Here is a 26,347-nt window from a genome sequence, read left to right as displayed (position 1 = left end):
CTGGCTAAGCAATGCTTAAACTTGACCTTTGAATCACAAATTAAATGTATCTGGTTTCCATTTTTAGATGTCTGGCACATGTCAATTGCTGTGTGCAATACAAACTTTAAAAAAAAATAAAAAAATTTAATAAATTGCTATCATGCACTTGGACAGTGCAGGGGATGTGTTACTCACCTGCGGACACAGTTAGTCACACATTCTCAACACTGATTCAATAGCCCTGTTCCATGGCTCTCCCTCAGCAATGCACCATCATTAATATGCATGTTACGCTGCTAAGGGGGAACCGTATACATGGCCATGGAACCTTCCATGTAGGCTCTACACTATGCCTACACGAAATTTATTAAATCTGGGGGTGAAACATTTATGTGCAGTTTTTATGAAGAGCTTCGCTTAGAACATTACCAAACTTTTGTAAGTCCACAGGAAGTGTTGGATTTCTTTATAAAGCTAGTGAATCTTAGACTCAGACTTCTCAACTGTCCAGATTGTTGCCCCATATGTTTAGTCTGCTCATCATAAAATTTGTGGTTCTTTGGCAAATCACCAAGGATTGTAGTTACTAAATAATGATATACATTTGATTTTTTAAAGGTTCACATGCACACTAATACACATTCTGTTAGTCTAGCAACTTTTTAAGTTTATAAGAGCAATATTTAAAGTCTGTCCCTATTTTTGATCATTTGCCCTCCCCCATAATTTGAGGCTTTGTCCAGACTTCTTGCATTAAGAAGGTAAGAAATATGCTTAGACTGATTCATAATGGTGCAGAGGGGCAACAGACCTGTAACTACGCACTACAGGCTAGAGAAAAAATAATAGCTGCCATATTGGAATGGGACATTTCTCATTTTTCAAGAAAAAATAGTAGCTAATAGACAGACAGAGAGAGAGAGAGAGAGAGAGAGATGAACTAATACAAGAAGCAAGGAAGAAGTCAAAGGTCTGTTCATGAAATTGCCAGGAGTCCTGGGAAATTAATATGTCTGATTATGCTGGGAAAGATGGACACAGATTATGAGGAAATATGATGAACATGGTAGCATATATATTTGGCATCAATCTGTATTAGAACATGAACCACCATAATGTCAACAATGAAATCATTTAGGCCACATTATCAAAACTTCTCATATCATTGTCCATGGACACAAAGTCTGAACATCAAAAAATCTTTTTTGCAATGGGTAAGTCCTCCTGCACACCACACCCCTGATATATATATATATATATATATAGATAGAGAGAGAGAGAGAGGGGTCTACTTCAAAACATCTAAAACCCATACCATCTAATTTCATAACATTGAGACCAGAACATTTAAAACCCATAACATTGAATTTCATAACATCATAAATGTGCATCAGGACATCAAACACTACACATCACAAAAAAATAACATCCCCTCCACATATAATGGCAGCAAACTACCAAACACACTTTTTACTACGTTTCTGCAGGGCCAAGCCCCCATGCACCCCCACACCCCCGTAAATTACATATACCAACTCCAAGATTGCACTACAGTTGGAAAAAGTTAATTTCCTAACCCCACTATATCAAGCCCCCCTGCAGAAAAGTAGTAAAAAGTGTGTTTGGCAGTTTGGTGTCATTATATGTAGAGGAGGATGTTATTTTGATGTGATTTGTAGTGTTAGATGTTATGGGTTTTAGATGTTCTGGTATCAATGTTATGAAATTAAATGTTATGGGTTTTAGATGTTTTGAAGGGGACTCATTCTTGATATGTTTGGAATACTCCCTGACCATTTCAGTGCAGATGTGAGTCTCTTCTGCAAGTATCTGTTGTTGGAATTTATTTGTTTAACAATGTGGTATTAAATCTGCTTGATTTGCTCAATTACAGTATGTTGATTTATAGCATCATGAGCAGACTGGAAGGCTAGGAGGGGACAAAGAGGGCAAATGCCAGAGATACAGGCTATCAGTGTGCATGACTGACACCTCATATGAGGTTCCATTTCAGCTTGAGTATGAGTGCTGTAGCATCTTTTATTTAAAATCACATAGCTGCTCAAGTCATTGTTCATAGGTTCTTAGTAAACGTATGGCCAAGGAGACCATTGAGAAGCTTGTACATATTATCTGATACTGATGGAAAGCTAACAATAGCACCTGTTAAGTAGATTTTCCTCACATATCCCAGATGACAATTTGCAGCCACCCATCCACTCAACCAGGTGAGTTTTAAATGTTGCTAGAGAAGTATTCTTCTTGATGTGTAAGGGTAGCTTATTCCACAAATGAGGAATTTACTGGATTAGGTACCTGTAACACTGTTAAGTGATGTTTAAGTGTTAGTATAAGGTTAGGTCTTTCTATGCCACTGTTTCTGTTTATGTGAAGGAGTTCAAAATGTGCTGGGTCATTTATAGTATGGACATCTAAGCAGAAATTATCTCTCAGATGTCTGAGTGACACTCAGTAAAGGGACAGGTAGTAAGACCTGAGACATTTTTGGTGAGGAAATATTAAAGTCTCTGAAGGCGGTTTAACTGCTTAATAAGGTATATGCAAAAGGTGGTATTCGTTTCAATGATAGGCCTAATAAGGGATCAATAAAGTGGGGCTACAACTATGATGGACCTTGAGGAGATATAATGAATATTTTCTAAACTCCACAGAGATACGGTGAGGAAAAGCGAGTCTTCGCCAAGAAGTGTACCAAAGTTCCTGATGGCTGTTTCATATTTAAATGGAACATTGATTATATTGTAAGAGGAAGTAATGACAGATTTATTTTATTTATTTATTTTCATTTGTCATTTGTTAACCAGGTTAGTCCAACTGAGCCAGTGGCCCGTTTTCAGTGGAGACTCGAGGAGAAAAGCTCCAGACAGTTATGAGAGAGTTACATAAAGAAAAACATCTAACAGTGAAGTTGTATGCAAACAATAAAATAATGCGCTTTACATGAGGACATATGAAATTTACAAAAGGCCTGAGAATGAGGTTTCATAAACATTACAATAATGTGCATAACATGCAGTACAAAAGTTATTTTTTTTTTAATCAACAAAAAGAGAAAGAGATGCCGATGAGATAAGACACTTGCAATAGGTGGGTGATAAAAATGTGAGAGGTGGTAAGGTGGGATTTAACTGGGATCATTGCAGTGACAGGTGGTGCCATTTAGGAGAAAAGCTTTACATTTGCATTTAAAGAGATTTATGTTAGAAATGATTCAGATGTTAAGGGGGCAATTATTCCATGCATGGGAAATACTATATCTGCAAAGAAGTTTACCCTTGTTTTTGTTTGGTTTATAGGTGTCCAAAAGAGCTGGTCAGAACTGCAGAAAGTTCTGGGAGGGGTATGATTTGATATTAGTGAGGACAGAGCAGGTCATAAAAGGAGTTTTAAGAATAGAGTATGAGTCATTTCCAGCTGGGAGTTTTGCAGGTGCTGGGGTAAGTCACCACTAGAGTTGTTTTAGTGCATGGCAGTGATGACATTTTTTAGTTTCTGCCTAGAGTCAGGGACTAGGTATTTTATTAGGTATTTTAGATTTAGTAAACTAAACTATAATGGATTTTTTGGCATTGATAGTAAACCCACAATTATCACACCAAGCATTTGTTTGGTCCTTTTTGGAGAATTTGAGTATCAGAATGAAATTTGACTACTAGTCCTGGCTAGCAATCACCAGCTGTCTCAGTTAGCCCTAATCTATTAATATCAGGTTTCTTGAAAGAGAAGTGTATATGTCAAAGAGATGTGGACCAGGGCACAGCCATCTGGTTTACCTCTGATGATGCTTTTATTTCTATAGCAAACAGCCCTGACCTTAACTGTATGTCTTCTTTCAGATAGCCAGTTAGCTGTCCAGCAAAATATGTACTTGTTACTACTGAGTTGGGTAATTTTGCCAATAATCCTACAATCAAAAATAGTATCAAAGGCCATGATAAGGCCCAGGTAGGTAGGATGCACTGTATGCTCTTTATTAATGGTCACAGTAGCCTTTTCAAAACAACTAGTTATAAAGCCAAACTGGTGTATATCCAATGATATAAGGTAATCTACCATTTGCACTTATCAAAAAGATCAGAAAATAGTAAGTTATTGGTTTTGGAGTAATCCCTGGATATAAAGAAGTTATAGGAGAAATGCAAAGCAGGACTTCATAAAGAAGATCACAGCAAGATGGTCAGAATAGACTAAGGAGGGGGGTAGCAAGTGGGACATTTTTGAGGCCAACATTAAAAAATGACTTATTTCTTTACCAGGAAAGTCTAACTGGGACAGACTCCATTTTCAGCAGAAGCCCGGGGAGAAAAGCTCCAAATGCATGTCGTTGGAATGTGGGAGGAAACCCATGCAAATTCAGGGAGGACATGCAAACTCCACAGAGAAGGCACCCTAGCCAAGAACCAAACCAGAGAATCTCTTGCTGTGAAGTAACAATGCTAACCACTGCTCCACTGCAGTATTTCACAGGTAGAAACAGTATATGTGATTAACACCTTTGCTGGGTAGGGGAATAATTTGCTCAACTGTTTTGGCATTTACAAACTCCAGAAACCACGGTTGCATGTTTGTTGGTCAAATTATATGTTTACTAGTTTATATGTAGATATTTGAAGCCACTCAAAAGAATGGTATTTGGCTCAATGATGTTCTGTTGGGGAGTCCTAGATGGCTCCTGGCATTCATCAGTGCTATCTTGTTATTGCCTGACTTTGCATTTGCTATGCTGAGTTGCTAATCAGGTGCACTCTGCCTAAAAGAGGTACTATGTGGTGTAAAAAATGTAAACAAAAAATGTGTCATTGAAGTTGCAGGCCATCCTTGGAAAATCAAAGTGGTCTGCAGACCATTTCACCTCACAGAGACAGACATTGGATCCTCCTGGAATGACAGATATTTAAGAGCCAAGTATTAAAGCCAATTATTTTATCCTTGAATTTAGGTATCATTCATTCTTGCTGAAGATAAAATGCTGCTCAATGCCTTCTTTGAAAGCAAAATAATAAAGCAAGATAGCATCTTTCTACATCCCCCAAGATAGAATGGCAAAGGTTGTGCACCACCACATGGGAAAATGCAAGGTTTTAATTGTACATTGGGTTGTGTGGGGACCTATGGGCCATAGTGTCATCTGTAATCCTTGCAACAAAGAGCTATCTGGCACCCCTATCCTTTGCCAACAAGATGCATGCTATGTTTATATATGTCTCAATGGAGTCTCCATTGCCCTCTTCAAAAGGAACCTTGACAATTGGATGGGAGAAAGGAAATTCACCCCGGGGATCATGTCAGTCGCCTTGCTAGACAGGGGTCCAGGGAAGTAAACAGTGTGGGAAGAAATAGTCAGGGAATTGTTATAGCTAGGCTTGTATAGGCTCTAGGGCCGATAGCCTAGTACCAACCTATGAACCTATTCCTGGAATCTGATGCAGGCTTCTGAGATCATACCACACCTTCAACTAGTAATCTCCCCACTGCCTTCTCTTTTTCTCCTGTACCTACCTCCAACATAAAAAACTCTTAACTAAACTTAAACCCACCAAATTAGCAGCAGACAGCCTCCCAAGTGAATACCTACAAATCGCAGCTGATGCTCTGGCCTACCCAGTATCCATCTTGATTAACCGATCTCTGTCAGAAAGTTATGTTCCCACACTGTGGAAAGTATCACATATAATTCCCCTCCACAAAGGCAGACCCTCCACAGAACTAACCAATTACTGCCCCATAGCTATTCTCTCCACTCTCCAATATAGTTGAGAGATGCATATACTCTCAGGTCTCAGACTACCTCCTTACTAACAACCTCCTTTCCAGTACTCAGCATGGTTTCCGACCAAACCATAGCACCACCACTGCCTTACTCTCCTTTACTAACACTATCCTTCAGCATAAAAACAATGGCTATCTCTCCTCTGCTACTTCCCTAGACCTATCTAAAGCATTTGACATGGTCCCACACAAACAACTTATCTCTGTCCTCAATAACCTATCCTTTTCACAATCGGTCACCAACTGGTTTTAGAGTTACCTGTCTGACCGCCAACAATCCATTGTATGGCAGAATGACATATCTCCCCAACTACCTGTCTCCATAGGGGCTCCCCAAGGATCCATCCTTGGACCCCTACTCTTCTCAGTTTACACCAATAATCTAGCCTCAGCCACCAAACATGGCACACTCATACAATACGCAGATGACTCGACCATCATCTGCTCAGCCCAGTCCCTACCAAAACTGCAAAAAGTCACACAGGAAGCCTTTTCCTCTGTTGAAACATGGTTATCCGATGCCCGATTAATACTCAACCCAAACAAAACTAAACTACTCATCTTCCAACCCACCAAACATACTCAAAACAACTCTCACTTTAACATCACGGCAAAAGACAACACCACTATATACCCAACTAAACATACCAAATTGCTAGGAGTGGAAATAGACAATAAACTAAAATTTGACATTCACATATCCATGACTATAAAAAAAAGTCCACAAAAAACTAGGAGCGTTATACAGAAATAAGCAATTTCTCACCAAAGCAGCAAAGATTTCAATAGCAAATTCCCACCTTATCTCCACCCTACTTTATGCCTCTCCAATATATACCAACCTAAGGCAATGTGATCTAAACAAGCTAGAGACCTGCTACAACAAAATCACCAAATTCGCCACAGGGGCATCCTACCGTAGTCACCACTGTCTCTCACTTGCTGAACTGGGCTGGCTTGAACTCCCTCACCTCCTTCAATGGTATCAACTCTCACTCGTCCACAAACTAGTAAACCATCCACTAAATGTCCCATCCCTCCAGAATCTACCCAACCCTATCGCACCACCAGACCACTAAGATCCAGCAGCAAAAATCACTTGCAGATCACTAAAGCCAATAACTCTGCTGGTGAAGCACTATTCTCTTGCACCATAGCCAAATTATGGAACTCACTCCCACCCACAATTACCTCCATACCATCATGCACCCACTTCAAAACTTTACTAAAAGCACAACTAAAAACATGCTGGCTATGCCTTTGCAACTCTCACTCTAATATCATCCACCCCATCCAACCACTACCTTTCTTTCCACTCCACTAACTACCTTGATTATAGCAAGCTCAGATGCTCATAAGCCAGTACTTATTATACAGCACGAACTTCTTCTTCTTGTAACATTTGTTAATGTCTGGTATGCACTTCACAGATAAAGATTCTAGTTGTCTACTGTTGTACTATGTTCTTCATCTGTAAATATGTTGTAAGTAATTGCTATGTAAATTGTTAATCAGTATGTAATCCAATGTAAATACTGTCTGTTTATTTCAACTGTGGAGCTTTTCTCCCTGGGCCTCCGCTGAAAATGGACCTACGTCCAGTCGGACACTCCCGGTCAACAAATTTAAATAAATAAATAAATAAATAAATAAATAAATAAATAAATAAATAAAATAAATAAAAATAAATAATAAGGGTACAGACTTGCACCATGCTGACTCCCAGTTACAGTAGTTGAGGTTGTAGTTGTAATGTGATGTTCAAATATTGGCTACATGGCTGACATAAGCTGGTATGATATCTAGCAGGCCACGGAGGCTTTTTAAGGATTTCTTTACTACCTCATCATATGTAGGAATGATGCTGTAGAACTATGGCAATGTAGTGTTGCTGGGATGGTGTTTACTGACCATGGGTGGGACAGAGACACTAAATTCAAGGTCTGATTAAGTAAATGAATCTCTCATACTCTCACAAGTGTAAATAGTATATGTTAGAAGTATGTTCACACTAAATATAAGGCAGTTGCTATACTTTCTCAGAAAATTGAGTGCTAATAAGTTGACTAAGTTGCTAAAGCAGACAGGGACTCATGCAGTGATGTTTTTAGGTCAGTAAATACTGATTCATTTGCTAATAGTATGTGCACACAGTAGATATCTGAAATCAGTGCAAACTAGTGATGGTTGAAAACATGCAATAATATGAGGATTCACTTCTCAGTGTAATTTTACCTGAGGATAATTGATTGCACTCATAACCCAATTAAAGTCAACACTGCTTTCGAAGCTGGGAAAAATAAGGCAGAAACAGCAATTAATTGACAGTTAAAAATTTTTGTTTTTGAAGAGTGAAGATGTAACAGACCAAAAAAAAAATATTGGCATTTACATAATTTGTATATTGATAAGGTTTTACCTCCCTTTAAAGTGCATTGCAATATCCCACCCACCTGTTCAACAGCTCATGGAAATACATATTGTAGATACGAAAATATATATAAAAAAAATCAGGCATTTTTTAACTACAAGCAAACAATTACATGTTTAAAAAAATTTAAACCTGTCATTTTTCATAATGTTTGAACATCAGGATTGTGACCATTGAAGTTTCAATGTATACCCATTGTTTATACATTCAAATATATATGGTGTGAATGTGTGAGTGCATATTCAAAATTGTCAACCCCTTTTTTTAGTTAATAGTTTTGTTTTTTTGTACTGTCATTCTCATTGAGTTAAGTCTTGACTAGTTCAGCTTTTGATGAGTAATCATAAATGTATATCAAAGTCCTAAGATGAGCAAAATCAATTTATTATAATTGTAAGTGTGACTTTATCATAACTACTAATAAACTGTAGCATACTCCCTAAAGTTTGTCAAATTTGGCCTGTGCCCTTTTTGGAATGATATTGGCAAGGTGTCCCCAGTCTAATAGGGTCTATATTATGTAGTTGAAGGTACTAAATCTCGACTACCCTTTCATAGACACATATGTGTCAAACGTCCACTAGAGTGAATGGCCATATCATTGATTTCTCTCCAAGGGAAAGAAATCTGTAGGCCAGCTAAGCACGACACAATACAACAAACACTATGAAGTGGGGGGCTGTGCCCCCTACACATCCCCTACCTAAATATACTAACTCCGAGATCACACTAGAGTGGGGAAAAGGACAGATTTAAAACATCAGCCAACCAATTTCTTTCCCTTGGAAAGAAATCGATGATGTGGCCGTTCGCTCAAGTGGATGTTCAACACATATGTGTCGATGAAAGGGTAGTCAAGATTTAGTACCTTCGACTACATAATATAGACCCATCTAATACTGTTGGCATGATAATTCATCTGGTAGTTTTCCAACATATCAGTGAAATAATGAAATTTGCCTTACCTAAACTTTGAATATGCTATTGTGTATAATGCAAAAAATAATAAATGCATAGAGAAAGAAATAGTTTTCTAAAATTCTGCCTCATATATCCAGTGCACTGTGAATCCTAGCCTATGCATAGATCTGCTTAGAATCATACTGAGTGTTTTCCAATCCAATCCTAATTTCAGTCCATGTATGGCTGTGCTTGGTGTTGCACTAATCAGTGGTGTACTGCTTTAGCTGAAGAAAGTAAATTTTATTTAAAAATCCTTCCTTGTCTCACATTTTGTCTTCACATTTAGGTTTCTCAGTACAGTCCCATACTTTCACCTCTACCAATGCCATCATGGTTCATGATGTCTCTGAAATAAGCAAATTCAAAGGGAGGTACAGAATTGCATTCATATATGTGAAATGGTAAATGTTTATTTTCAGTTATAGGAGTTCACACTACCAAGGCTGACTGTATACTCTGAACACAGAGAATTTCCTTTAAGAAAAGTGATCAGTGCACCACTGAAGGATCTTTTCACATGTTACAAAATATAGAAATGAGCATATATTTAGGCTGTTGTCTACATGCATACCTTCTTCTGCTAATGATATTCTTATACTTTAGTCGGGGATGCAATACAGTACCTAATACTACTGTAGTATTATATCTGTCTGTTTATCGATTCTCAGTTGAAGTTCATGACTCTTTACTAGCCAACAGGTATTCTGAGCCTGGTCTGTCTTTTCTATCTTCCACTTTTTTCCTGCACTTCTTTCTTTTTATAACTTCCTGGACTTCTGCATTCCACTGTCAGCTTTACTTACAGCTTTAATTCCAAACCTGGCTCAGCCACAAAACTGTTCTATAGTTTTCACACAAGTTGGTTTGAGATCCTGATATTCTTTTTCAATTAAACCTACTACTTTCTCTTCTTGAGGTGTTATTAGTTCTCTGAACTCGTAAACGTACCATTAAACCACCTTCAATGCTTATAGCCAGAAAAATAGCTGGTTCAACCAGCACCCTAGGTGAGTACTATGAACCAGTGCTCCACCCCCTTAGCTCTTTAAGTGAAGAGCAAAATGAAAAAAAAAAAAAACACTTCATTGTAATAAGCCAATCACAATAATCGGTAGTTAGATCTATGCCCCTCTCCTAGCTATTCCATTAAGTACAAAAAAAAAGGACATTCACTCTTCTGTTATACCAACCAGGTGGCCAGATCCATGACATGCCCTTCCCCCTCTCTTGTGCCCCAGCCATTCAGGTTCCATTTCTATGCCCTGTGACCAACTCTCCTTCAGCTTATTTTATTAGAAAAATAATAATACAAAAATGTTTATTTTAAACTGTAGCAAACTGTTGCTACAGTTTACAACCTGCCTGCACAGAGCTCTATAGTGCCCATACTTTAGTTAAAAAAACTGTAGCAAACAGTAGCTACAGTTTAGACCACACAGGGTGTGCTACAGTGTTCAGATTTCACAGCAAATTCAATACCATCTTTTAAAAGCCAGTATTGAATTATAGAGATTGGTATAAGCTGAGTTTGGTCTTCCATATTGTCTTCATTCAGAATTTTGTTTCCTCCACTACTTCTGAGGATGACTCTGTGGAATCCACTTCCTTCACCTCCAGGATAATTCTTCAGGGGAAACACAAGCACCAAGCCCCCTTTCAGGTATGTTGTTGTGGACTGCAATCATTAAACAATAATGAATATTAGTTTCAGACTTTGCATCCTTTAGAAAATGTATAAAATGTTTTATTCTAGCAGCTTTCTACATATCTTGAGAGATGCATTTAAATCTGTGCCTGATTTTGGATTTCTGATTTGTGAGCTAAGAAGTTAAGAGGGCAGGGTGGGGGAAGGCCATGGCTTCCACTATACTGTTTTGATAGTAGCAAACTGAGTCAGATTTCTGGCCCATTATTTATAAATGTATTTATTCACTTCTTCTCAAGCAGGTGTCTGAGGTGAACAGTTGTGCAAGTGGCTGTAACTGATGTGTGTGTGTGTGTGTGTGTGTGTGTGTGTGTGTGTGTGTGTGTGTGTGTGTGTGTGTGTGTGTATGTGCATGCACGTGTGTACTTGGTTCTTACATCTCACTAATTACAGTGTAAAGGAAGGAATTGATTAGGTAAACAGAAACATCATCACATTAGTCATGTTTTTTTAATTTTCCTTGGTTTTCTTTTTTATAGACTGATGACATTTTGTATATCATTTGGCTGAATAAACTGCACAACATGAAATCTTTGAGTTTGATGTAAATATTTTTTACTTTACTGTGAATAAACTTTTAATTAACCTTGCTTTTTGCAGGCACACTGTAATACAATGTATTACGTTTAGCTAGAACAGTCTGACTGCCCCCTTAGTACAAATGAGTAAGGCTATGAGCTGCATCTATAGTGCAGAGTTTGATTACCTCAGCCTTCATTTTTCTGCTGTGTGACTGTAACCAAATCACTTAACCAGACAGTACTCTGGGGCTGCCCCTGAAAAGGGACATATGCATCCAGTGGGCTGCCGAAGCTGTTAGCAAACTGCATTCCACAATTCTTAGGATCATGAGAATTACAGAAATACAAGGCAATTTAGTCTTACAACCATTTTTGCCTTGTCTGTACCCACCCACTGACTGAACCTTCAGTCAAGCCACTGGCGAATTTGTGAACACCCATCCAATCATCCTGTTGCCCTTTGAAGGATGATAAGATATCACATTGCTCAATTTACAGTGGGGATCTATACCAGTAATGGTGGGGAATGGTGATGTGTAAAGAACCACTTGCTCTTACCTGTTTTGTTTATTTGCTGGTGATGTTTTATTTTTCTGGTAATGAAAATTTAGATCCCTTGTTCTGGTGTTTGTGGAAATAGAAAAGCTCCAGGACCACTGGGTCAGTAATAATGCTTACAGTCTGGTAGCTTAGGGATTTTAAAATAGTGACAATCTTAGGAACCCCTAGGATCTTTCCAGTTGTTTGATATGTCTAGTGGGATACATCCCATTGGTGGCATTCTATTAAACAGATGGCTTAATTAATTGCTGAATATAATGGCATAATGGACTCTTTATGTCCTCTTCTTGATTAACTGCACTATGTGGTACTTATTGATTGCTGTTGTTAGTGATGATTAAAGGAGAGTGAATTATCAACCCCAGCAGTACCAGAGTCTCTAACAACCAGATGTAAAATGTTACACATTTAATTTTAGCCTGTTAACACACCAGGTGCCTACACGTCTAACTTCTTTTTGCAGGTTTCTATGTCTGAGGGTGACTTGACAACTCCTGTTGTCTGCATATTTTATTTATTTTACATTTGTTAACCGGGGGTGTCTGACTGAGCCAAAATGGCCCTTTTTCAGCAGAGGCCCGGGGAGAAAAGCTCCTTGAAGAAAAATTACAGACACATTTAGTTATCTAGACATGATCAGTATACACACAAATTACAAGAGACATGTTTTTACAGTGGTATGCGGCACATAAACAGTTACAGTGGAGAGAACAAACAAAAAAATATTAATTTTAAAAATAAAGGTAATTAATAGATTTGTGGTGTACAGCTGAAATTTGGAACATAGGTAGAATACATACATAGTACACAGGTACAGTACATACAATGTAGATTAGCCAGTGTTTGTGAGTAAGATTGAAAACTGTTATCAAGTGTTCTAGATTTAGTATGTATATGTTATCCGCTTTCACTAGCCTGGGGAGCAATCATGGCACTGCCAACTTTGCTTGAGATGTTGCCTGATGAAGCCTTTAAAGGAGGCTTTGGATGATGTGTTTTGAATGCTAGTAGGGACAGAGTACCATTTTTTAGCCACTGAACTACTATATAGTGCATCTCCAAAGCCATTGTAGCTGTTGGTGACTTCTAGTAGTACTTTGCTTGATGATCTAAGAGGCCTTTTGGCTGAGTGATGTTGTACTAGGTTTTTGAGGGCAGGACACTTATGGGGGAGGTAATAGATAGAATGACAGAGACAGAGCTGATTGTAGGTTAGGAGGTTGGGGAGTTCAAGCCAGTGGAGCTGTCTCAAAGCAGTACAGTGATGAGTTCTACATGAGCAATTTGCAGCAAAGAAATGGTTTGATACGGTAGAGTGACCCCAGTTTGGCATGTACTTTTTTAATAGTTAAGTTGAGATGACTATCAAATTTTAGGTGGGAGTCTATGGTTATTCCCAATAGCTTAGCCTGTGCCACTGGGGCAATTGGAGTAGCATTTGTGGAGTAGATAGTGAATTGACTGTTAGTGTTTTTCTTAGAACTGGTTATAATCATAAGCTGAGTTTTCTTTGGATCAAGGATAAGTTGGGCTTTGGTAAGGTAGTTTTCAATGTCAGAGAATGCTAGTTGAGTTGTTTGCAGGAGGGTGGGAATGTTTTGTGCAGCACAGAATAAGGTAGTGTCATCTGCATACTGAATTATAGATGCATGCTGTGTGGAGGTATGGAGGTCATTTGTGAAGACTGTGAATAGTAGTGGTCCTAAGATAGAATCCTGTAGGACTCCTATAGTTATGGGCAGCTGAGGAGAGAGATAATTTTCCCATTTCACAGTTTGGTACCGGTCAGTTAAGTAGCTTTGGAACCAGGTAAGAGTGGAATTTGATAGGTGATATTGGTTTAGTTTGTTTAGCAGGATTTGGTGTGAGAATGCTTTGGACATATAAAAAAAAAGAGTTGACACTTGTAGGCCTTCATTTTTGAGACGGTTTACTGTGTCTGTGAAGCAGAGGAGGGTTGTAGTGGTACTATGGGCAGGTCTGAAACCATGCTTAGTAGGTGACAGGATGTTGCTGTCTAGGAGATAGTTTAGCATCTGGGTATGGATGCATTTTTCTAGGATTATGGCCAGGAGGGAGAGTAAAGCAATGAGTCTGTAGTTATTAAGTTCAGTGGAGGTCCCACCTTTATGTATGGGTGTAACATAGGATATTTTCCAGAGTTTGTGCACATAGTTTTCAACAATTGATATGTTTATGAGAGCGGGGACTGGGATAGCAATATCATCTGCTGTGACTTTCAAGAAATAGCTGGGGAGTAGGTTGGCTGCTGTTGATAAGGTTTTTAGTTTGAAGAGCATGCTTTTGATTGAAGTGGTGGAAACTGTTTTGAGGGTAAAGCTTGTATTAGTGTTATTTGTGTTGGGGGGGATAGTGAGGAAGGAACTGTCCCATGATACTAAGGATAGAATTGAGTTCACAAAGTGGGAGTTGAATTGTGTTTCAATGGGAACTTTAGTGTCAGGGGTGGTTGGTTTGGGAGTAGCCTTTTAGGTGGATTTTAGTAGCTGGTTTACATTTTTCCAAAATTTTTGTGGGTTGTGTTGGTTTTTAGTTTGTAATGTTGTGTAGTAGGATTTTTTGTCCAGCCTAATGCATTTTGTTGCACGGTTGAGCAGTTCTTGGTACTTAGTTAGGCTTTGTGTTTCTTTGTTTTTTTGATAGTAAAGCCAGGCAGTGTCTCTGGACTTGATGATTTGTTTGGTTTCTTTACTGAGCCAGGGGTTTGTAGAGGTTCTAACCTTGAGTTTGCGCAATGGAGCGACAGTGTCTAGATGTTGTAGAAATGTTTTGTTGAAATATGCTACAGCCTGGTCAAGTGGGAGGGTTTTTAGGGGGGGCCCAGTCACAGTTACAGAGTAAAGTGTTGAGGACCTCAGGAGAGAATTGTTTTGTGTTTCTAGTGGATATATAGTTAGTGGTTTTGCATATGCCTGTTCTACTATGTATAAAGTATATTATGTTGTGGTCACTTAAGGTGTCTGAGACTGTCTGTGGGGGGGGGTACAATGTGGGGTTGTTAGTTAGGACCCAGTCAAGGATGGATTCCCTTTTAGATTTTTTTATCACATCTAGTTGGAATTTGGACTAGCTGCTGGTAGCCATGGAGATTTATTAGATTACTTTGTGGTTCTGATATACAGGTGAACCAATCTAAGTTGAAGTCCCCCAGAATAAGGGTTTCTTGTGAGTATGTGGAATAATACCAGGATAAGAAGTCTTCAAGGCTAGCAGGTGTATTACCAGGTAGAATATAGATCAGAATTGTGGTGATGACCTTTTTAGGGTGAAGTTGAAGTTGTGAGATAAATATGTTCCAATTATTGGGAGAGGGGTAAGAGTTTGGTAATTGATGGACAGTTAAGTTGGACTTGTACAGTAAGACAGTTCCACCCCCTTTATGAAGTGGTCTGTCTTGTCTAATGATATTGTAGCTGGTAGGGAGAACTTCTGAGTTAGCTATGTTTTTATTTAGCCAGGTTTCTGTTAAAGCAACTATGTCTGGGGAGTAGTGTGCTATTGTGGCCTGGAGTTCAAGTATTTTATTTTTGATACTTCTAATATTTATATTTAGCATTAAAAGATGGTTGGTTTTGCTGCTGTTGTTGATTTGCCCAGGGATGAAGAAAGTGGGGCTGTTATGTTCTGACATTTGTGTTGGAGCAGTTTGTGTTGGACAGGATGGATTTGGGCCTGGGTTGGAGTGGATATCCCCACTTATGGTGAGCCTGGAGTTAAAATGGTTATATAGATGTTGGAGTTTGGTGAGGAGTGTGAGAAAGTATTGTGTTTTTTTGGAGTAGGAATGAGAGCATATGTGTTTATTTCTGAATTGGTCCATTATGTAGTTCTTGAATAATTGTGGGCAGGTATTATTATAATGTGTGGTGTCTGTATATGAGAGTGCATAATGTAGTGTTGTGCTACTAAGTTTAGGGATATTGCTAGAGTCCACAAACAGGCTAAACAAACTAGTAACAGGAAAATACGGATAGGAGATAAGTGCAGACAGCAAATACATTTTGAATGTAACAATGGATGTCACTGATAGGGTTGGACAAGTAGATATGAATGTCTCAGTAAATTTTATAACCACCTATAGTGCATATAGCAAACATTGTTTGTTTATATTGAGGAAGAATTGTGATTTATTTAAGACTTTTTCAGAAATTTATCAGAAATTAGGTGAAGGCCCAATAGTAATATATAGGAAAGGGAAGAATCTCAAATCAATACTAGAAAGGTGTCATACAATATAGGTTAGGAATCTGGGTATGAGTAAATGTTTGAATTGCAATTATTGCAAGTGTATGGATGAAACTAATAATTTTCAAATGAATGGAATAACATACAAATTGAAAGGAAGGTATAACTGTAATTCAACGTTTGTAACATATTTAGCAAGATGTACATCCTGTCCATGTTTTTACATTGGTAAAACAGAAAGGAGATTACGAGACAGGGTGTACGAGCATTTATATGCTATTAAAAAGCTTAAGCTAGAAAATGCACTTGCTAAACATGTAAGTAGTAATAGAAACCATAGCTTTAAGTTTATGGTGATAGATCAAGTTAAGGTAAACCCTAGGGGTGGACCAAGAAGCCTTAAACTTGATGAGCTTGAGTTGACCTGGCAAATTAGACTTAATTCTTATAGCTACCCAGGGCTTAATGATTTTTGTATGATCAGTAGCTTGTTAAAATTAGCTAGTTTAAAGAGATGAAAAAATGTAAAATACGCAATTATGGGAACAGCTTAATATTTTTTCATAAGAGTGTTAGTACCACTTATATGTATTATTTGGGTTATCATTATGGGTTATTTTTAGTAATATTAATTGTAATACTTTCAATAATTACTTATTTCTTGATTTTATAAATGAAAAAATGAGGAGTGTTTTTTAATTGATGGATGATATGTGTTGCCCTTTTAAATTTTCTGTATCAATTAAGTGGATTTCTTGTATTTGTACACCAATCTTCGATGGTAGTTAGTATTCTGAAGAAGTCAGCATTGGAGGCTGACGAAAAGCGCTTAAATAAATTTTATTCATCTTCACAACAGTTTGTATTCGCTGTCTGCACTTATCTCCTACCCGTATTTTCCTGTTACCAATATTACTAGAGTGATAACTTGTGATGTTGTAAAGAATTACGAGAAGACAGACTAGGCTTAGTTGTGTGATAATCATGGTTATAAAGTTTAAGTTGTTTCTAGGTGGGGGGTCTGAATAGGAATTATAGGGTTGCACTAAATGTGGATGGGGAAGTAGTGTGGGTGATGTAAAAAATGCCTAGTGGGAATGAGAATGATTGGGAGTATTTTGTGTTGAGCAAGTTGGTGTGGTATAATGTGATATGACTTGAGGAGTTGTGATTGGTGGAGGTGATGTGAGGGTGAGCTGTGAGTGTGGCTGTGATTACTATAAATGTAGAGATAGTGGGGGTGGGAGGGAATAGGGGGCAGGGCAGGGGAGTGGAGAGAGCCCAAGCGTTAGCGCGGGCGAATGGAGCAGGGCAGAGCCAACCAAGACAAGAGAAAAAAGTAAGTATTACTTTACAATTCAGAACACTTTAAACAAATTCCTGAGGTCTAATGGCTTACCTGCAAGCAGAATGTAATTGCTGAAGAGCACTTGTGTCCTGGTGGGAGACTAAAATTTAAAGATGGCTCCATGCTCAGCAGGATTCTAATAGAGACTTTGTATTGGGGTGGGAGATAGCACAACGGGTGTAAACCAAGTGGAATGCAAAGAAACCAGAGAGGCAATCAGTGGAAATCAGTGAAGGCCTCAGGGGGGGTAAGTAATATTCAAACTACCTGTAAAGTGAAGGAGAGAAGAGACAGCAACGTTTATTATGGTTGGGAGTGTGTCTTCACATTGACTTGCTGATTAGTAACCAGTTTGTGCACACATTAGAGTAGGGAGATACATTAGCAATGAAGGGGAATGTATAGAGATGCAAATAAACAGGTGGGCCTCCAAGTGATACAAACTAAGGCAGAAAGCACTGAGAGGGCTGCTTGATGGTTAATTTAGTCACAGGGATGTGAATTAAATGAAAACTGTCTATTGGACAGTTAGGATTACTGCACTAGCGGGGGGGGGGGGGACACAAGGCTACAACAGTCAGTTTTATTAGCAAGCTGAGAACTACTAAGAAATACTGCTAATGTAATAGTGTCACCCTCATAAAACATACAGGTAGATTGCCTGAGTGGACTGACCCTGCTCTTGAGGCTCAAAATGTATATCCTTGTTTAGTTTGCAGTACTGCTTCCTTCTTATACTGTATGGGTTGAGTGGTAGCCGCAGACTGCAGATTTGCTTGAGTGTGCTCCTGCTCTTGAGGCTCAAAATGTTTATCCTTGTTTAGTTTGCAGTACTGCTTCCTTCTTATACTGTATGGGTGGAGAGGTAGCCGCAGACTGCAGATTTGCTTGAGTGTGCTCGGCAAGCAGAATGTAATTGCTGAAGAGCACTTATTTCTCTTTTGAATTCCTGTACCTTTCACATAGATGCTAATTAGTGATTCACTATATGCTAGTTTTTTTTTTAGTCCCAGCATGTGTCTTGTAGTTTCTTGGGGGTGTCATAATGCATTTTCAATAAATTTGAAATTCAAAAGAAAAAAAGTATACTGCTGCTCATGCTGTCTGTTTTCAATGTGATACTGTTTAGTTTCATTTAGCAAATGTCTGTCGTCTTTTCTGTAATATTTGAAATAATTTTTTTTAAATTAAATTCAAATCTTTTTTATCATTGTAAAAGTTAAAATGAAAACAGTGTATACACACTGACAGATTTGAACAGTTCTTTTCGGTAACTGAGGAGATAAAGCCAAATAATGGGATACTGGTATGGCTGTATGGGAGGGGGGCAGTCCATTACCCTGCCCATGCCCTTTTTACCCATCACCCAGCTCTGGGGAGAGCAGTCTAGATGTAGCTTAACAAACTGTCAGGTAAAGGTAATCATTGATGTACCTCTTCTTGGGGTACCTATGCATGGAGGGCCACAAATCCTGCTGATGCAGGTAGGTGTTATGATACTAAAAAGAGAATCTTTTGCCATGGATAAGCCCTCTATCCTGCCTATGGTGGACCCATTGCAACATAAAGTACTCAGTCTATTCGTTCCACTCCTCTGCTGAAGCAGTATACCTCTTAAACATATGCTACTTATCATTTAGGCAATTCCAGATACTGACAGAAAATGACAATCTAAACCAGATGTTTCTAAAGATGTGCTGTCAATTTACCTTAAGTACTCTCACTGACATCTTGAGTCTCTCCTTCACCCTTTAGCTAGAATAATACACTGGCTGCATTTGAGCATACCCAGTACAGACACATATCTAAAACTCATTTCTGTTATCTGAATTCTGGCAATAGCTGTGGTATTTCAGTTTCTGAAAACTTGTGACTAAAACAATCTATATTGTCTAGTAGTCAGTAACATTTTAGATTTCCCATAATGCCATTATTGCCTAATGACTGTTCACAGTTCCAGTCATTAACAACAATGCAAGAGACTTCTAATAGATCTACTTTTTGTCAGCTTGAGTTGGGTGTGACTATATCTATTGTAGATATGATCTGAGATTGTCTTAGTCTAAATACTTTCAGGGCAACATATTATGATGAAAGTCAAAAGCAGTCTGTCCTGTCCATTTCCTTTCTTAGACAGTATTTCACTGTGATATGGACTGTTGCTCCTTCTATTTATCAATGAAGTGGGCATAACTGCTCATTTATATATGAACACAGCGTACATAGTATACGGGCACACGCAAGAGCCCCTTCAACCTGTCTGACTTTCAAACATCTTTCATAATAGTAATTATCAATTTTTTTTTTAAATCTTCAAGCACAAGTATGCAGCAGCCCCACATCCTTCCCATTACAGTCCTAAAATTCCTCCTAGATTTGGTTGTAGAAAGAATATCTCCCTCCCATGGAATGTTTAAGTTGTTTAGAGCACTATGCAACTTCTTTTTTTTTATCAACTTCAGGTGAATATTTTTAAAACCAAAACAAAGACCTTTGGTCCTTCAATCAGACAAGGCAAACACTGAAAGTAATAATTATTTATAGGCTTTTCCTTGCAACTGTTGAAATCTTTTTTTTTTGGTAACTGCAGATATGGCTTCATTCAACCACTGCATGCAACTGCTTTAGGGAAAAAACTCACAAGCATGCCTAGATATTTCTGTATCTTTTCAGAGTTACATGTTTTACAGGATAATCAATCAACCAGAATATGGTGTTACATCCATTAATGCAGTTTCACCTTAACAAAAGTTTCACTATAAACACTATTAAGAAAAGTATGAAGACTAATTCCTCAGGTGCCGTTAAGGAATGCTTAATGAGACTGCAAAGGAAAGGATGCATTTTATTTGAGTTTGCAATATAAAGGATGCATTCCCATTGAAGACTTGACTCAGCTTTCCTTTAAGTTATTTGAGTTGCTAGTGTCTTGTTGCTTTTTCTTACTTTAAATAGTCTTCTGTCATCTCCTAACAGTAAACTTCAGTACTCTAATTTGTCCTGTAGGCTGTGATATTAAAACATCAAAAATAAGGAAAAGCATGCCTTTGTTATCCTTGCTACAGTTATCTGCATAAGTTACCACCTTCAAGATATGAATGCCCTGACATGTATTGAGTTCTATAGAACTCTTGCCAATTCTGAAAAAGAGGAGGTCACATGAAGGCATCATGTATCTCATAAATGTGAGTTAATCTCTATAGTACATGACTGTTTGACAGTCTAGGATATGGTAGCTTATAAAAAATAGGTTCCTGTTAGGCACATATAATTTTATTTGTGTCTATTATTTGTCTTCTTCTTGGTGTAGTGCTTGGGGATATCTTGTCAGTATGAAATACAATAATCATTAATGAAAATAATAAGAAATTGATTGGGGCCTCAGCTGTGATATAATGCCTTTGGCTAAGGAGCTAAAGTGCTAGTCCTGTCACTGGTATTGCTCAGTGTAGACACTGTGTTGTTTTCACATATATACGTCATCTCTGTGTCACAGAATGGGTGCCATCCAAAACATTAAAAGCCATCTTATTGACAAATAAAGCATCCATGTCCACTTGTAGAATTCACATTTCATCAAGTATGTATACTAATGAAAAGTGTGTGTATTCACATGGGTCACCACTGCAGTAGGTGTGAGCTTCTCTCTTAGATAGTATCTCTTTCTTATCATACAAGAGAGAGTTGCTAGATATACAACAACAATGTGATTCTGTGTAGGAGCCAATACTCAAAACTGAGAAACTGCAGCACTGTCACACTGGTGTGTGCTGCCCTATTATATTATATTATATTATATTATATTATATTATATTATATTATATTATATTATATTATATTATATTATATTAAAGACTGTCATTCATTTATTCACTCAGAGATTATGCACTTAATCCATTGTGGGATTATAACAGAGCTGGAAACTATTCAGGCAATCAGTGGGTGCAAGGCATAAAGACATGGGAACTCATTATGAATTATGCCTGTTCTATTACCGGGTGTCTATACACATTCATTCTTACAATGCAGAAAATTTAAAGGAATTCTATATGCCTATAACATGTCATTGGGATATGGGAAAAATTGGAGCCACAGAAAACGTCACAGGAATAGCACGAAGACTGTACATAGAAGTTAACTCATTCACTCCAACGAAGCTCAGGAAGTTTGCACTGTAACTTCCAATGGGCTGAGCCTAAGCCTTTTGACAGAATCCAATTATGTCCTCGCATTTCAAACAAATGTTCATATTTCTGAAATCATAGGGGTTATGAAAGACGTATAAATGGCAAACTCTTCAAGACAAACTATTTTTATAGTGGTAGTATTCTTTAGGTTCTAGGTCTTAAACAAAATTTTATGTCATAGTAAACACAGTAGTTATTACTTTTGTAATATTTTATAAACGACTTACAATCTCAGCAGCCACTCAAGTTACACACATACTTGTCAGCAGCATTTTTTTCATCTAGCTGAGAGCTTTCATATGCGGCTAAGTAGTTCTGTTTGTGTTACCTGGTTGTTAATATATTTAGAAAAATGTGAAAATGATATCTGTATAAATTAATATCATAAAAACAAAAGTTAATAATATCTATTTATCTGCAGTAGTCAGACATGAAGTATTAATGTAGATGAGTTTACCAATGTGTAAGCATTAAGATAAAATCTTTTAAAACCTTGTATATAGCATAGTTCTGGAATTATTGATGCAAATATGAACAAGCAATATTTAATGCCTAGAGGCATCAGTAGGAGTTAACTGCAGATGCACTTGGAGGCATCACTCGGATGTAATGAGTTAACCCAGCTAAGAACTGAACAGGAGTATATCTCATTTTATTGTATAATATCGCACTCATTTATCAACACTAAACATAAAACCTTCACCTTAAGGATCATTCATTCAACACCTTTCCACAGATATCAGATATTAATATTTCAGCAATCAGTATATGAATACTAAGATGGATATTAATTCATATAAATATAATGTTTATAGTAAGGTTTGTTGTTTTGAGAGGCACCGTGCTGTCTGGAAAAGAAATTAGATTTTTTTTTTTTACGGTGGGCAGTAGACCATGAAAATTCAGTATCAAAAGTAGTAAAGATTAGGATAAATCCTTAAAAAGACCTGTTGGACAGAATTTCAGAGTGTTTTAAACTATATGAGCATACTGTATGAGAGGCATTTTCATTTCACAGTCATTGGTTTCTGAAATTGTCATGCAGCATTTAAAACTGCCTTAGAGATGTAATCCTTCTAGGCTGTCATCCAATATGCTAGTGACCCTCAAAATAATTATGGAACTATTATGCTTTAGTACAGGGATTGCTTTAGTCATATGTTATTTTCTGGATGAACTGTTTTGTGCTGGATTAAATATTAATTCAAAAGGAAACTGTAAGAAATTCATTTATAGTTTGGATTGTGATATGACTCCAAAACACTGCAAAATTTGTACACAGAGATCACCAAGCCTTCAGACTGTGAGATATTTTAAGACAAACAAAGAATCTTCAGAAGCAATCTTCTAAAATAATGAAACATGCCATTTTCGACCCTTTCTGTCAGTGAAAACTCATATCTAAGGTTTACTTTCAGTAACTATAGCTTGCAAAAATTGAGCTATTTCTGCATCTCAGAATTGTAATTGAAAAGGTATGAACACATTCCATAGCAAGCAACGATTCTGAACTTGAAATCTAAAACAATGTTAACTGCTTCACTGAAAGCCTTCATCATTTGACCATATTCTGTTTAATATAGCACATAGACAGTGTCTAGTAACAACTAGCTATTTTACACATTGCGTACCTGAGCATGGCCAAACAATATTAAGGCATGGAACCATCATTTCACAATCATCAGAAAAAGACATTTTATTTATTAAGAACTGTCGAGCTAAAACTTTATCTGTGGAAGTGTTCATATCTATAATAGATGTTCAGTAAAGAAGAATAACACAGAAATAACCAGTAAGCTTCATTGAAGCACCAGATGATATGACTATGCCAATGTTATCAGTCAATCAGTCAATAACTAGCCAAAATTAGTTAACCTTTATAAATTCAACTTTCACTAATCAGCCTTCGGGGTGACTTGTTATGTAAGCAATAAAGAAAAAAAAAATGGCAATAAACTTAAAATGCCTTTATTGCCATACTTTCTATATTATGTTGTACAGATCATTTTTGTCAGACAGTTAAAATACTCCACTTCCATACACCTTATCATCAAGTTTTTTTTTCTGCCTATCCCATCATATAAATAAGTTAACCCCCATATTCCCAACATGGGCCTTCATTCTCAGAATATGGGCATTACTTCTTTTCTAACATCTGAATGCAACAACTGTTTTTGCCTGGCATTTTATAGCTAACGTCCTGTTTTTTTTCTAATTTAATGTTATTTACTTATTTGTTTATTTATGGTACACTGACTGAAACTACTTGCTAATAGTCAGCTATGGCTTTATTAAATACTAAACATCAAAGAACATAATGCAGCATGGAAGATGTGTGTTATGTTTATTAGCAGCCTTCTATCAGATATGTAAAAATTGTTGCTGTGATCCCTGATATTGAAAATTAAAACCTGGATTTCAATAAAAAAATCAGTAAATTCTGAAACTTATTGTAACACATTTAAAACATTTTTGCAGTGGGGCAAAAACACAGCTACTTATATTTGCAAAGCCTGAGATCACTTTGCCTCAGGTAAGGGAGTTACCACAGTCACATAATTTGTATGTATTCAGCTTAATTACAGTTCAGTTTCAAGAAATGCAGTTATGATATTTAGACTGCAATGGGTATCACACATTAATGAGTACCAGTAATAAACATCATGCCAGTATTTTAGATATGTTGAAGACAGTGGACTATACATCTTCTCCAATGACCTGACCTTTTTATAGATTAAGTTCCAGATTAGACTTACCACACTTGAAGAATGGCTATATTTTGTGAATTTGTCACCAAATCCTGTTAAAATTAAAGCTATTATATCATCAATCTAGAATATGATATAAATAGGTGATGCTGAGATGGGACTTGGCTAATGCATGAAAAAAATGCCAGCACCTTTTAATGAAGTTTTCCATTTCTTTAAGTACTTTGTGCTTCATCTGGAGCAATGCGTTTTACCTGAGTGCTACACTGATCCAAAGCTCTCAACCTTCCATCTCCAAAATGAGGAACACTAGCCCTCATAATGTGGAACAAATGGGCAAAATGTGGAACACATACTAAGATGGCTAAAATATGCTGGTTTTACCTACAAAGAAGATCTTTTAATGAATTAATATGATTTATTTCTATTTACCATGGATTTCACTTAAAAAAAATTCCCAACACTGAATGTGTTACAAACCCTTTCAATGTGGAACTTCATGGAACTTCGAGGAACATGAACTTTTTAAGAACCCAAACGAGGTACATTCCTCATAATGAGGTGCACTTGAGAGGCATGCACTGATCTTTCTAACTACCAGAATGGTCAAAGCCAAAATTGTACTTTTCTATACCCATCTGCTTGGGAAGAGGATATTTAAAATGCCATGAACAGTGTGATTTACATAAGCTTTTTAATTAATTAATCACTTGAATAAATAATTTATTATTTATGTGAATGAGTTTTTCTGGTCACACTTTCCAGCTACAACCTAGGTCTGGGGCAGTAAATGTTTAAAGATGGCATTAAAATTGCAGTAAATTAAATCATTATTTCAGACAACAGATTGCAGAAAAATAGTTGCAAAAAGTGAATTAGCGTCATGAAAATGTTTACAGTTTTTAATATACTGGACAGTGTTACAGTCATTTTGCGAACTCACTATTTACAAAAGGAATGAAAGCATAAACATTATAATACGTTTATGATCATACTTACAGGTACAAATGGATTATTTGCAAATGAAATATGAATAATATTTTACTACTACAATACTTTCTTAAAGGAAGTACAATAACAAGTATATTGTCAAGAGTATAAAACAGCTGAAGTGATTAAGTATTGGTTCAGACTGTGAACATTTAATAATAATAATAATAATAATAATAACAATTATTATTATTATTATTATTATTAATAATTATTATTATTATTATTATTATTATTATTAAAAGCCTGGTGGGAGGGGGTGGGTGTTAAGCTAAGTTCAAAAGTTAACCTGTAACCCTAAAACAGTGGTAATCATAGGTGGTAACTAGGTGGTACAGTAGATTACTTCTGAATAGGCAGTAGCAATTGTGATTTCTGATGCTTAGTGACAGGGCATTCCATTTAGCTAGGTTTGCTTTTGTGAGCATTATTTGTTTTCTGATACAATCAAGATGAAGTTATGTCTCCATAAGCTTACATCATTGCTTTGAAACTTTGAGAAGATAGCTCTTAGTTTTGATTAAGCCACAATTAGATGGGATAGGCAATAGCTTTGTTTAAAAGTAAAGTAAGACTGGCGAAGAATGTTTTTTTACAGAACTCAGGTAGCTTATTCAAAGGGTAGCAGTGGCGCTATGAGGTATTTGATAGAGAAGTGCAACTATCTGTAGACTTTGTTCATAGGCATCTGTTGTCTGTGACTTTATGACTTCAGTTTAAAGCAACTCAGGTTGGATGTGCTTAAATTTGGGAAGAAGCTAAGCATATTAATTATCATAAAACAAGCTAGAGGTGAAATATATATGTTGTTGAAAATATTGAATGGGATCAAACCAAAGGCCAAAGAACATTTCAGTTTTGACAACGAGAATGGGATTATTCCAGATATTGTTCAGCTGCAGAATTTTCGATATGCTGGTTTCATCCTTTGTGCTGCTCTAAATAACATATTTTC

This window comes from Protopterus annectens, chromosome 6.part0, assembly GCF_019279795.1.
Source record: "Protopterus annectens isolate FY-2018-M chromosome 6.part0, PAN1.0, whole genome shotgun sequence".
NCBI lineage: Eukaryota > Metazoa > Chordata > Ceratodontiformes > Protopteridae > Protopterus > Protopterus annectens.
The sequence above is the reverse complement of the archived record's forward strand: the minus strand, read 5'-3'. Positions refer to the sequence as shown.